This window comes from Haliotis asinina, chromosome 3, assembly GCF_037392515.1.
Source record: "Haliotis asinina isolate JCU_RB_2024 chromosome 3, JCU_Hal_asi_v2, whole genome shotgun sequence".
Lineage (NCBI taxonomy): Eukaryota > Metazoa > Mollusca > Gastropoda > Lepetellida > Haliotidae > Haliotis > Haliotis asinina.
In genome coordinates, this window is record NC_090282.1 from 9,473,983 (window position 1) to 9,486,920 (window position 12,938).

Sequence of the window (12,938 nt, forward strand, 5' to 3'; positions counted from 1 at the left end):
CGTCGTGAAGACATACGGCTTTGATGAAGGAAGAGCTCGTTTGCTTGTTTTGTACGAGTGTTCTGTACTTTGGGAACCTACTGTGGTGAGGGTGAGAGGCCTTGACGTTTGCCAGCAAAACCGGTTTCCTGAATAACGCCAGTAACACCTTCGCCAATGGCTGTCCAACAGTCTCTGTTATACCTCACAATAGAGGTCTAGGGCGGTATGTTCAACCCTGTAAACGCGTCAAAAGTTATTCGCCTGGCAAATCCATCTTGTATGCTGATTTCGGTATGTGGAATATCCACGCAGGGTGAGGCAATTTCAGAACAGTGCAGTATTGTTTAACTGAATCTTCAAATAAAATGAAAGCACGCTCACAAACATTAATACCAGACGGACATCAACTCTTGAAATAGTTCTGGATGGTAATTATTTCTGTCAGGTTATTAATTGTCGTAACTGAATTTCTGCTGTTACTGATTTTTGTGGTGTGAAATGAGTCAATATATCTGAAAACGTCTGAACTCGAGAACTTGAAGCTTTTTTGAGATATACGTTGTCATAAACCTCCGAACCCACTTTAAATATTGTTATATTTTAACAATTGTTTGGAAACAAGCCTCCAACTCAGATGTCATTTACGCTTAGACTTTCCTTATTTTCGACACCCCCTGCGGCTGACTGTTTATGAGGGGCACCCATCCGTGATGACCCGGAGAGCCTTGTTCGCAAGCTTTGCCCTAGGGAAGGCTTTACGATATATACATTGTCGTTATCTTTTGTTTATATATCTCCATGACCTTTAGCTTGTGCTGCATGCCAATACACGAGAAAAAATAATCTTTGAAAATCCACGGCTAATTTTCGATGGCATTTCTAGTTCTATACATTCTGACCCGCCCGTGATTTTGGTGCCTGTGTACTTGTACAGGACAACGAGTCCCTGTCAGTCAGTCCACGGGTCAGTGGATACGGAATAGAACCACGTAGGCCAATATAATTGTCAACATGGGCGTCATGTAGCAGAAACTATTTGCCCCTAGAGAGCATTCACAGTAAGTGCTCAGTCATGTGCTTTTATGAAAGGCCAGCGGTCACTGACATACACACTGCACAATATGGGTATTCAAGATATGTTCTATTATTCTGTGTTATTTCTGAAACTGAAAGCCCACATGACTATCAAACACCTCCCCCACCCCCACGCCTATCCCCACAATCACTCACTCTCTGCATCTTTACCACCCGTTTCCTCCTTCTATAAAACAATGTAATATCACCAGCTACAACTGCAAATACTAGTTCTCACCCTGCTTGTTTTGCCTGGATATTGTTGACACAAGACGCCGGCCTACAAGTGTAAAAAAATTGAGTAACACAATACATCCGAATCAAGCCCCCAAGGCAACCGGCGACCTTGAAGTCAGGCGTGAAGGCCGTCGTCCGCAGGTCAGCTGGCCACAAATCAGGTCATACCGGCCAGCACCTGAAAAACTGGGTCTTCTACCAATATGAAGATTACATGCATGCCTCAAAATTCTACCTAGGTTTTGCATATTCTGAATAAATTTTGAAATTATTCCAGACTCTACCATCTGTCCATCTTATCCGTTCTGTCTGTCGGCGGCGTACACCATCGCATTGTTTTAAAAAATCACTGCTGTGTTTAGTATTCCTTTAAACTACTTTTTTCAGTATGTTCCCTTTGAAAAGGCATGTAAAATCTCATGACGTGTTTTGTGAGACAGTTATTGTCAACTGTTTTGTGCCTTTCGTGCTCATTGAGACCCCTGAAGGTCCGGCCTAGAGTAGACCTTCAGCAACCCATGCTCGCTGGTCGATGTTCATGCTGTTGATCACTGGATTGTCTGGCCATACGCGATTATTTACAGACCGCCGCCATATAACTGGGATACTGCTGAGTGTGGCGTAAAACTAAACTCACTCACTCGTGTTCATTGAAAATATTCATGGACATGGCTCGTACAATGCAAGAACATATATTCCTTGACACTTCCCTGTTTATATCCCACTGACAAGACAATAGATTGTACATATCCCTTTATAGAGTATGTCTGCTTGTTCAAGTGCCTTCATACAGAGCGTTACCTTGTTCATGTTGCCTCAGACAACGAGGTTAACATACTCATGTTACCCCAACGCCAAACAGTGTGTTAGTTTATTATTTTTTCAAGAGGGTTCGTTAGTCTATTTATACCGTTCACACGGGACGTTCACGTATCCATATCGCTCAAACGTGTCAATATTTCGTCAAGATGGTTGTTTACATCGCTTCAGGTGGATGGATATTCATGTCGCCAGAGTCAGTCTGTAGTTATCCCCTGAGACAGTGACTAAGCTTGTTCATGTCTCTTCGGAAAAAAGTCTCTTCATATTCGTTAAAAATATGGGTCAGTTAACCAGTTCGTAAGAATGCTTTTGGAAACATTGTCATCACATTGACCAGCGGGTTCGTATTACTACTAACGTGCCATATCTGTTTGATTAAGACCTAAGCATGTCACACTGTGTCTGTGATCCTGGGTAAATATGAGAATCCCAGATTGCTTTCTCGATCAATCGGGAACAATGTGAAAGGAAACCCAACAGGTTAGTAGACAATTACTAAAATATCACTTCTACAGATTCGTGTAGATGTATATACACCCGTTGCAGCGGGTGAATGTGCGCGCTGTGAACACGCGCCATGTACCTCGATACTGCCGTCAGTTTGTGTATCCAAGGAGGGTCTGAAGCAAGTGAAAGAGGTACACAAGAGGATTTGTATGTTGGGCAGGTACAGTTCGTATGAGTTGTTATGTAATGCGCGTGAGTGAGTGAGTTTAGTTTTACACCGCTTTTAGCAATATTCCAGCAATATCACGGCGGGGAACACCAGAATATGGGCTTCACACATTGTACCCATGTGGGGAATCGAACCCGGGTCTTCGGCTTGACGAGCGAACGCTTTAACCACTAGGCTACCCCACCGCCCCGTTTTGTACAGCGCGTGACTGGAACTGAAGGAAGTGTTGAGTGTAGTGTAGCTTTTAATATTCATGTGTAAAAAGTGTGTTTAACATGGAATCATATTTGTCAACTTTTTATAATAGAGATTTAAGAAGATATTTATCACTTTTAAGATTAGGTGAATTAAACATTACAAAGAATACTGGCAGAAGGAATAATATCCCAAGAAAATTAAGATTTTGTCCATTTTGTAAAAATATTTTAGAAGACGAGGTTCATTTCATGCTTATTTGCCCACAATACAATGATTTACGAACAAGATATGTGTTAAATATTGTCTGTAAAGATTCCAACTCTCTAACCCGCCTTCTGCAATGTGAAAACAGCAACTATTTATATAGGTATGCAAAATATATTAAGGAAGCTTTGATGCGACGCAACACACTTTTGTTGTAAATGTATACAAAAATTGTTTTTGTTACTAGTATTGTGCACATCAGTCGTCATATATTGTATCGTTCATTGTACATGGGCCTGTGGTCTTCCTACTGAATAAAGTCATATATATGTACTGACGTAGTGTATAGCTACATACCTTCTGTACCAGATGTGGTATGTATTGAGCTGTGTGTAGGGGGTGCTCTGAATAGGAAGCAGAGGGCAGCAAAGTGTGAGTGTTTGTCTGAATGCGTGCTCGCGCGCGCAGCCATGTGGGAGTGGTGTGTTTACCTGCAAAATGAATAGAACTAATTCGATAGCACAGCGTAGGGTATATGTGTGTAAATGTCTTCTCCCAGGTTAAACATGTCTGGTCTAAATACATAGTTCACACTGCATCCCCCTACTACAAACACCATCTCGATGAAACAACCCGTGTTTACACAGTAACAAGAGACATGTCGTGGGCAAATTGCTACGCGCACGCACTGCCTAAACTTGTGTAACAGTCTACATATTTGCAATACAGTATGAAGGCAATCATTACAATGTTCGTCCATCACAAAGCAACGGCCTTGTCACTACAGTAAAATACGGGTCAACTCTACCAACCTCAACATAACATGCGTTACTCACTTACTGGTCCAACAACACGACTTGTGTTGGTAGATTTATTTCACCGTAGAAACACTTTCTAATTAAAGTACAAACAGCATTTTCCTTTTGAGAATAATTTGAATTCACCTAGTTATTTACCTACGTAACGTGTAAAACGTCCATACCGAGGCCGTCACGGCAAGCTGATCACAAGGCAATTCACCTAGTTATTTACCTACGTAACGTGTAAAACGTCCACACCGAGGCAGTCACGGCAAGCTGATCACAAAGCAACTGGGTGCATAATGTACGTTCATCTGTTCATACGACATCTTTTAACAAAGGAAGAAAACGTCAGAGGAATGACCTAAATCAGTACATTCTAAATTCTGAATCTATAAATATGTCCCAGCTAGAAACAACACTAAACACATCATTGACGTCCAGCACGAGCAACTCGCAAGCAACACAGATCCTGGACATGTATGTTCACTGATCGACCTTATACCCTTATACCACCCCTGATAGATAGTAGCATTATCCACTACAGCACACACGGTGTATGTCATTACAGCCATCCGGGCCAGGTATGCTGACTATTCTGCACACGTCTAGCTCCACCCACTGGAAGCATTAGTCACACAAGTGGTGCACAGCAGTTCACTGGTGGCGGTTTTTGATGGATCCAGCACAAAAGAACAGTTTTTTAAAAACATTTTGAATGAATCAGACCTAGTGAATGTAAATGATGGTATAAGAATGTATCTGAGGAGATGTTTTCAACCACGGTCCTTTCGATGATATCGTCACTGGCAGATAAAGCCCAATATTCCAAAAGCTACTCCGTATTCACTGAAATTCGAACCGGTCCAGTTCGGGCGTTCTTGTTCCACAATGGAAAAACAAGCTAGTAAGATTTGAATGCTCTTTCTGAGAAGTATATTTCTTCTGTACTCTTAAAGAAAGACGTTGATGTTTCAAATCACAACAGTACTACTAAATATCATAAAAATATCCCGGGCATCGGAACATGGTCAAGTAAGAAAATTGCTCTCAGAAGTGTGGTGAAGCAATAGATTTGATAAGGAAACAGGCAGGGAAACAAGCCACACAACTGACACGATGTTCATCCTGATATACATGAGCAAGCGTCTGATAGCAAGCGTTCAACACGGACGTGCATCCCGTGACAAATACATGCATGAGAGATTGATAGCTACTTAATATCTCCTTCTTAGGACTTATTATCTACTGCGTAGGACGTTGCATTACGTAGTACTTGATATCTCCTACGCAGGAGTATTGCAAATTATTTAGGGTACAGGTCCCAAAATGCAGTGACGGGTGTGTAGGAGATATTAAATGTACAATGTACTGGTTAATATCAACACTGCAACATCTTAGATCTCCTTATCATTGTTATGATATAATTTTCTACAATGTTCTGTTGTTACTAGACCACATATATATAATCGCCCAAACTGGTCCACCCAGGTTAGGTGTCTTGTAGAGCGCTTTTTATATTCGTTTACTTGGTTTTCGTCGCCTCCAAACTTTCACACGAAGAGAGAATCGACCTCAGACCAATGCATTGTTTATCAAGCCCTCATATTTCCCGTTATTATTTAACCAAAAGACAGGTAACTGCGTAGTAAACATTCATTTAGGAGGGAGTGAATATGGTTTTTTGCCGCATTTTAACAATATTCCAGCAATATCACGACAGGGACACCGGATATGGGCTTCACACATTGTACCCATGTTGGGAATCGAAGCCGGGTTTTCGAGTGGACGCTTTAACCATTGGGCTACCTCACCGTCCCCATTCATTTGAGGACCAGTTGGTTTAAAGAACATACCGAAGTTACGCATACCGATAATTTGCCATCTCTGGTCACCTGATATATTTCTTTACTGTAATACGTATCACCATACACAAGCTGAACATACTTCTATTGGCGGTCAACTTATGTAGGGGTGCTCAGCGTTCTCCACGTGTAAGTATTCCCGTCTCCACGTGTAAGTATTCCCGTCTGCACGTGTAAGTATTCCAGTCTCCACGTGTAAGTATTCCCGTTTATTCGCGAAGTGTCAGTTTTTGGGGTTGGGGGAGGCGAGACACTCTCACCTTGCATGAATATTGTATGATGCTGACAATCCTAGAAACATCATCGACGCCAACCGTAATTCAAAATCCCCGACAACTGGTTTTAGTGCTCAGATCCAGATACCACAACTCAATATTTTCCAACTGACATATTTAGTAACACCAAATAATGTAACCCCCCAACAACAATCTAAAGTACTTTTGTGCATTTTCTGGCCTCGAAAAAGCAATGTTAAAAAAAATGGCTTTCACAACCAGTTACTTTTTGCTAGTACAGGAACGTACATCATAGTTGCAGGTCTGCACAAAATGTCACATGCTTGAAACCGCCGGTGGTTATATTCAGAATAAGGCATCATGCTAAAAAGAGGAACCACTGACTATATAAAAATGTGGCATGGTTATTTATGGTAATTACTTGATGAATTTTCATTAAAAGAACTCTCACAAAATTAAGCAAGCGCTGCTGCCAGTTGATTCAATCGGCCCTGAACACTGCCTAAGTTCGCCAGGTTCTGATTTTGTTACGAGGGTGTATTTTCTGTAATGTGTAGTATTATTGATTATGTGATAGTTATTATTGGTCACAGTGTTTACAGTTTTGAGTGATAGTTATTATTGGTCACATTGTTTACAGTTTTGAGTGATAGTTATTATTGGTCACAGTGTTTACAGTTTTGAGTGATAGTTATTATTGGTCACAGTGTTTACAGTTTTGAGTGATAGTTATTATTGGTCACATTGTTTACAGTTTTGAGTGATAGTTATTATTGGTCACAGTGTTTACAGTTTTGAGTGATAGTTATTATTGGTCACATTGTTTACAGTTTTGAGTGATAGTTATTATTGGTCACAGTGTTTACAGTTTTGAGTGATAGTTATTATTGGTCACAGTGTTTACAGTTTTGAGTGATAGTTATTATTGGTCACATTGTTTACAGTTTTGAGTGATAGTTATTATTGGTAACATTGTTTACAGTTTTGAGTGATAGTTATTATTGGTCACAGTGTTTACAGTTTTGAGTGATAGTTATTATTGGTCACAGTGTTTACAGTTTTGAGTGATAGTTATTATTGGTCACATTGTTTACAGTTTTGAGTGATAGTTATTATTGGTCACATTGTTTACAGTTTTGAGTGATAGTTATTATTGGTCACAGTGTTTACAGTTTTGAGTGATAGTTATTATTGGTCACAGTGTTTACAGTTTTGAGTGATAGTTATTATTGGTCACATTGTTTACAGTTTTGAGTGATAGTTATTATTGGTCACAGTGTTTACAGTTTTGAGTGATAGTTATTATTGGTCACATTGTTTACAGTTTTGAGTGATAGTTATTATTGGTCACATTGTTTACAGTTTTGAGTGATAGTTATTATTGGTCACAGTGTTTACAGTTTTGAGTGATAGTTATTATTGGTCACAGTGTTTACAGTTTTGAGTGATAGTTATTATTGGTCACAGTGTTTACAGTTTTGAGTGATAGTTGTTATTGGTCACATTTCGAATCATCGGTAATAATTTTTTAGCACGCCTTTAAGGTAGTGCTTTAGAGTTGCTTCCCTTAGGTGTGTTTTGACTGTTGGTAAACACTGCCTCGATCGTGAAGGTTCCATACTTCCCTGGAATCCTCAAGAATCAGTGACTGAGTATATAAAGGCTGGTTGTTGTGTTGACGGGACACACACGGACTTTCCCACAGAGTAATACTGGAGTTGTGTCATCATTCGGCCTAGCTACATCTGTCTGCCTCTTCTACAACGCTTGATCTACACCCAAGACATTTAGTAGAACTGTTTTTCACTCTGAAACCAAGATGTTGGTAAGTTGGTATTATATTTGTGACTCATTACAGTAGATGTGACTCAGCTGCATTGTACTAAAAACCTCTATTGTGAATCTTTGTACCTTGCGCTTTGGTCAGTACATAATATTGAATATTTTAGACTTGTCAGTGTTGTATTTTTATGGCTTACAGGGGATTTCTTATACCCTTTGTCACGGCAAATTATGAACCGTGACGATTTGGTAAGTTACATAACTCATCTACTGTGCATCCGTAACTGCGACCTTGAAATACATCTACGAAAGAAGAGACCCCTTTCGTGCGTGCGTATACAAGGAGAGAGGCAATTAACGGTCGCAACCCCATGTCGCAAAACGGACAGGACACTCAAGTGGGCCTTTCTTACGAAGGTCCTTTTACTCATCTTTTTGTCGGAAATGTACTGTGACATCATTGTCATTATCTGTACATGTAACTGTCCTCATCCACGACTTTTGGCAATGCAAGCTAAAGCGCTTTGAACAATAATCCTGGATTCATGTCACTGGTTTTATGTGCTGATGCTGCAATGAACGTTTTGGTGTACATAACCCGCTTGAATTATTTGAACTGATGTTTAAAAAGCAACATTCCTGCCTGGTGTGATTGAGAGATAAATGTAATAATAAAAAGAACCCGCCTATCTCTAGCTGTCTCACGGTAAATTAATTCTTGGGGGAACGACACACACCGTCGATATAACCATTACCCTCTATAAAACTTGGGGTTATTGTGAAGACTGAATCAGAAAGGATTGTTACGTTTCGCTTCGCTGCCCTTTTCATACTACTCACAGAAACCATCATTGTACAAATACCGTCACGTGCTACCAGGTTTTACATCTTTTGGTGATGCTGAGAAAGGTTATTTTGTATATTACAGGTCGAATATTTACCTAATTTCATGTTTACTTCCATTGTAGTTCACGTTAAATAGTCTTTCGACTTCCGTATGACACAGATTTCTTATCACGTTGAGATGTGACTTTCGTGATGATTCTGGCATTATAACATACTGCATGAAACAACAAAACGTCAAAGTGACTGTTCCAAACCACAAGCTGAATGTCTCGAGCATACGCGTGTTGAATGTACGTCTATCTCGACATCCTGGCGTTTGCTCCGAGAACCACACCCTCCGCGCGGTCATTCGTACAAGAGCAATATCAGTACCTGAGTAGTAAAACATCTGTAGCATAATTCTGGATATCTTACAAACCCACAGATGTTAACAAGTTGCGTAAATATGACGTGCTTATTTTGTGTAGGTAAGCAGGATATAGTAAGGATTGCAGACATGTTGCCATCGATCATGTGAATATTCAAAATAGTTGCTTGCTTTGGAATATAACCAGATATTAATCATATGACGTTTATATTTTTATTACCCTTTTCGGGTTTTGATGCCTGTTTTATCTTTTGAAATAAGACGACAATAAGGATATTATAGTGTGAAGAAAAAAACAAATAGATCATTACTTGAATGTAACAATGCAGCCTATGTTAATGTCACCACTTGTTTATGCTGCAGGTTCATTGTATGTGAAGGTTTCAGTTACTCCCAAACGCAAAACAGCACTTCTCTGCGTGACATTGCACTTGCGACACTCTAAGACGCTTGATGACGTCGAAGACACCATGACAGACAGAAAATCAGTCAGGTGTTGTTTCGGCAAATATGTAAACTGTTGTTGCTTCTTCCAGTGACGTTTTGAATTCACTGATCTAGATGAAGATATATGACAGGAAGTGTTTTTTCCATCGACAGACTTTATGTTGTAACTCTAAGATAATGTTTAAGTATTTTTAAAGTATATGTCATGACGTTTTAAGGTACATCTTTGTCAAAGGTCACATGCAACGTAAAACACAACTTTGCAGATTCTGGTACCTTTCGGTATGCACTTACCGAAACAAATCATAAAAAATGCCAATTCAACCCATAAAGCTGAAAAAAACGCGATGAAAGAAAAGCCCGCGAAATCGAAATTCAAACGTTTCACTAAATTCCCCCCAGCGCAGGGGGGGGGGGGGACTGGTTTCACCAGCTGTGCTGCGCTGCGTCTATAACGCATGCGCAGTAAATAAGTTCGCGGAGCTTGAAACAGTATGCATGCCCAGCGTCTGAGGTCGTGAGCAGTAGTCTTATCTTGGTTGTGTACACAAACAAGTAAATAATCTACTCGTTACGTAAAACAACTTGTTGATTGTGGTAAGCAGTCTCTGTCACAGAGAAAGGTCAGTGTCTGGTTTATTCACACCTATATGTCTGTCTGCCTGTCTGCTAAAGACAACATGCAATTCACAGCTTCAATCATTGACCACGTGCAATTTGAACTTAACTGCTATCAGACTATACGACATAAAGAAAATAAGTTGATTTATGACTCGTGCACCCGAGTCCCGTGTCTGCCACATTATGTAATTAGGCACGTGTGATACACATGACATGTTTTTTTTTTGTCTGTGGGTTGCAAACAAACTACATTCATTTTTTTCGGATGACTGGATCTGACGGAAACTGGTGCAAGCTCTTGTCAGTTTCAAGTCCTGCTTTGTACTTGGACGAATGACAGATTCCAGCCACGCAGTAGTTTACCATCTCTACTGAGAAGAATTTTTATTGGATCGAGCGCAAATTCAGAGAACATGTATTTTCCAAACCCAACATCTTTATATACATTCTTCATGGATAACGACTTCTTTTAGTGTATATGATTTTGTTTGACAACAGTATATGAATCCATGCTGAAACGACGCATCAAGTACACAAAAAGAAGTTGTTATATATAAAGAATCTTACTTTCTGGTGACTGGCTATACTTCTATAATGCCCACCCATCAAACAGATCATCTTTCTGTACACACAGTGAACCCTCAGCATATCAGCAAATGAAACAGCCAATCGGAAGCCGTCCATACACTTGAGTGCATATCCACCCGCTATGACTGGGTTCGGTCTCCCGAGGGCTTCGTTTCGGGGGAGGTAAGTCCAAGTACAAAATATTGCACTTCTGAATCCCGATTGTACGCTTATAATTTTGTTTATTTGGTTTTTTTAAAAGCAGCAATGTATATCATATGTCAAATGTGTTTTAATTATGTTTGATCTTTTGGCTGCATGTGACCTTTAACTTCAAATAGTTCACCTGAGGTGATCAGTAGTTGGCATCCAGACTATGGAATAGGAACAGACATTGACGCTAGTTACTGACGCAATCCAAAAGTACATTACATCAAAGCAGTGCATATGCAATGGAACCAGATAGTGTATCTCTGTCACTAGTTTCTTTGATGAGTCTTTCGTAAATTATTGTGAAATTAAATATAATGACCATGGGATTGCTTGACAATGTGCTGCCTGGATGGACGTGTGAATGTGCACGGAAACAAATGTTATTTCTGTATCAAGACGGAGCACTACTTGGTCTCGAAGACTATAGGGCTAAATAAAAAATGTAAACTGTTTCTCGGGCATAGGCGCGTCACTTTTATTTGTGCGCACAACAGTTTTTTTATTGCCGTTTAAAAACTTAATTTAAACTTGGCCGCGTCCTTTTGTCCATATCATCCTTTTGTCCACTATAAGAATCAGTGTAGTGTCTGTGAGAACGAGTGTGACTGAATCTACAACACATTGACACGTGCTAAACTTCCCAAGCTCTATTTCTGAGACAAACAAACAAACAAACAAACAAACAAACAAACAAACAAACAAACAAACAAACAATAAATAAATAAATAAATAAATAAATAAATAAATAAATAAATAAATAAATAAATAAATAAATAAATAGGAAAGTTTTTTTCTTATGTTGGGGGTTGTGTCGTGTTTAGTAAGGTAAAAACCTCACGTCCAGTGGTACTTGTTTCCTTCTGGAGTGTTTTTTTGGTTATGCGGTAGTCTGGTAAGACTGATCAGTGTGGGATCTCATCAGGGAGTTTTGTGTAGAACTTCCGAGGGCGCATAGTTCCCTGTGTATGTTGCGCTTGGGCCTGAGTGAAACAATGCATCATATCCAGTGTATGAGGCTCATAGTGGAGTCATGACAGGAGTAGTGACTGAGTTTAATTTTATATTACACTCATCAGTAGCACAGCTATATGGCGACGCTCGTACAACACACTTGGGTTAACGAAGATAAATTCTAACGACACGAGTAGTCACTGCATACAATGTAGTGAATGCTCACGATGAACTCGTTACCTGTTTTGATTGTGTTATTATTGTTATTGTGCAGGCTATTTGATATACCGCTCTGTCAAACTGTTCTTGGCTTAAACATAAGTTTTTGCCTGTTTTAAATGTTTAATTGTGACGTCTGCGCCACTGTCTGTTAGCGACAGGGCATAAAGCCTTGTCTTGTATTTCAGATTCCATACTCGCACACGGAACATATTCCCTGTGCTGTTTTGATGGGCGAAGTAGTTTTTTGTAGATGTTCTGAACCTACACACACTAGTGGATGGCTTTTACGTGTTGTTTCAGAGCATGTTCATTTATGTACTGGATAAAAGGGATCTCAGTGTGATACTGATGGTGTATCAACTTATTGTTGGTACAGACATTGATGATGGAGACATCAGTCTGACATGAAGCAATCCAAGAGTCCTCCATCCTCGTCATGGTGACGGGTGCCTGATGGTGAACGTGAAGGCCCTAACCTGTCAGTGAAGAAAAATGAAAACGAATTGATGTCAAAACAAGTTACGTTTTGGTATGCCATGTAGTATCGTATAAAAAAAGGTTTAAAATGTATCGAAAGAACCACCCCGAGTCAGGCATTTCATCGACAGCACACAAAGACAGCCGTCTAACCCACTCAGCCAGCGTGTCTTTTACAAATCGGTCAACTCGTAGTCTAGACCACCATTGGCGATTAGGTGCTGGCTTTGAGGGTGTGGTTTCGAATCCCGATTGAGACTCAACTCAACAAAGGTACTAGATTTAGACTTTACTGAGAAAGTGAGAAACCAGAACAGTGTTTCTACATTATAAAGGCATTGTGTGTAGGTG